This window comes from Pongo pygmaeus, chromosome 19 (genome assembly GCF_028885625.2).
Source record: "Pongo pygmaeus isolate AG05252 chromosome 19, NHGRI_mPonPyg2-v2.0_pri, whole genome shotgun sequence".
Classification (NCBI taxonomy): Eukaryota; Metazoa; Chordata; class Mammalia; order Primates; family Hominidae; genus Pongo; species Pongo pygmaeus.
In genome coordinates, this window is record NC_072392.2 from 94,801,231 (window position 1) to 94,803,935 (window position 2,705).

Below are 2,705 nucleotides of genomic sequence, written 5' to 3' on the forward strand. Positions count from 1 at the left end.
AAGGAATAAAAGAATGGCTACTTGGCCAGGCATGGTGGCTCAAGCCTGTAATCCTAGCACTTTGGGAGGCTGAGGCAGGCAGATCACTTGAGGTCAGGAGTTTGAGATCAGCCTGGCCAACATGGTGAAACCCTGTTGCTACTAAAAATACAAAAATTAGCCGGGCGTGGTGGTGTGCGCCTGTAATCCAGCTACTCGGGAGGCTGAAGCAGGAGAATTGCTTGAACCCGGGAGGCGGAGGTTGCAGTGAGCCAAGACAGCAGCACCACTGCAGCCTGGGTGACAGAGCGAGACTCTGTCTCAAAAAAAAAAAAAAAAAAAAAAGCTACTCCACAGAGCAGCCCTGAGGGCTGCTGGTTGCCCATTTTTATGGTTATTTCTTGATTATATCCTAAACAAGGGATGGATTATTTACGCCTCCCATTTTTAGACCACATAGGGTAACTTCCTGATGTTGCCATGGCGTTTCTAAACTGTCATGGCGCTGGTGGGAGTGTAGCAGTGAGGGCTACCAGAGGTCACTCTCATTGCCATCTTGGTTTTGGTTTTGGTGGGCTTCTTTACTGCAACCTGTTTTATCAGCAAGGTCTTTATGACCTGTATCTTGTGCCGACCTCCTATCTCATCCTGTGACTTAGAATGCCTTAACCGTCCGGGAATGCAGCCCAGTAGGTCTCAGCCTCATTTCACCCAGCTCCTATTCAAGATGGAGTTTTCTGGTTCCAACGCCTCTGACAGTAGTACTTCACCGCATTGTGAGGATTAAACGAGTTCATACATGTACAGAAATCAGTATAGGGAATGGCACCTGGTAAGTGCTATGAAGTATTAGCTATCATTACTATCTTGTCTACAGTAGGTCACCAGCCCGCTAGCAGCTTTTGGGAAATTCCACACTTAGAATTCCCACTGTAAGTCTCAAATGAAAGGAACTATGTTTGCAGGGATAGAACACATTCTTCCTTTCAGTATTACACAAAATAACGTGTCTTCAAGGGTAAGGTAGAGAAACCTAATGGACAGAATTACTGCTGAATGAATTAATGATTATTTGCTGAAGACTTACTGTGAGCATAGCAGGTAAATACCAAACCCTGCACTATTAAGAAATTAAAAAGAAAAAAATAAAAATAAAAAGAGGCTGGGCGTGGTGGCTCACACCTGTAATCCCAGCACTTTCGGAGGCCGAGATGGGTGGATCACCTGAGGTCGGGAGTTTGAGAACAGCCTGACTAACATGGAGAAACCCCGTCTCTACTAAAAATACAAAATTAGCTGGGCGTGGTGGCGCATGCCTGTAATCCCAGCTACTCGGGAGGCTGAGGCAGGAGAATCACTTGAACTTGGGAGGCGGAGGTTGCCGTGAGCCCAGATCGTGCCATTGCATTCCAGCCTGGGCAACAAAAGCAAAAGTCCATCTCATAAGATAATAATAATGATAAAAAGAGACTTCTGCTCTTGAAGAGCTTACAATCAAATGAAAGGAGGTAAACATAAGCAAATGTGGTAATTCGAAGATAAGTATCTGCAACATATTACCATCTGCAGGACAATATAACCCACACCGAAGGCCACAGATTTCACTGTTAATGGGTGGATGAGAACGGGAAGACTGGAATGGAGAAAAGGCTCTTGGTCTTGCAAACTTAAACTAGCTTTCAAATAGGTGCAAATTCTGGCCCTGATTGTTGATGTCGTTTTTGCCTTATTTTTATTTCAAAAATGAAGCCAGACCGGGCGCAGTGGCTCACCTTTATAATCCCAGCACTTGGGAGGCCAAAACAGGAGGACTGCTTGAGGCCAGGAGTTTGAGACCAACCCGGGCAACATAGTGAGACCTCATCTCTGCAAAATAAAAATAATCAGCTGGGCCTGGTGGCACTCGCCTGTCGTCCCGGCCACTCAGGAGGCTGAGGCGGGAGGATCACTTGAGCCCAGGAGGTCCAGGCTGCAATAAGTTATGATTGCACCACTGCACTCCAGCCTGCGTGCCAGGGTGAAACCTTATCTCAAAAACAAACCAAAAAAACCCAGAAACAAAAAAAAATGAAGCCAAGGTGGTTGCCTGAAAAATAACACTCAGAAGAGCAGTGGGTGTTACATCATTCTCCGTTCTTTTCGTAATTCAGCTCGTGACACTTGCCTATTTTTCTCTTCTCGGAATGAAAAGCACACTGGCCGCGGGCTCCTGGGCAGCCGCGGAGGCCGAGCCCCGTCGCTCTCGAGCGCCCCTTGCCGCCCGCGCCTTGGCCTCACCGGCCTCGCCCCAAACTTAAAAACACCTGAGCGGGAGGTTGAACGATTCCCTCGAAATCTCTTCTCTTCACTAACCCAGCGAACCACCCCAAATGCCCCTATCCTCCCCCAAATAAAATCCGCAGAGCAATTAAAAAAGATATTCGGCCAAGCCCCGGTTTCCTCATCTGTCCCCGCCCCCTCGAACTTTCTGTGCTTCCCCAGTCTCGACCAAACTCTGCTGAAGCTCAATGACTTTCTGGCAGAAGTGAACCTCCAGCTTCGTTTTCTGACAGCCGTGGTTCTTCACATGCCTGGTTTCCCACTCCGGACCCTCCACTGCCCCTGGTGGCGGCCACCATCTTACCCCCAGCTCCACGGTCGCGCTGAGGACGCAGCCAGCCCCCAGCCGCCGCAGTTTTGAACTACATTTCCCATCAGCCCTTTCTCAACATCGCGAGAGTTCCGGA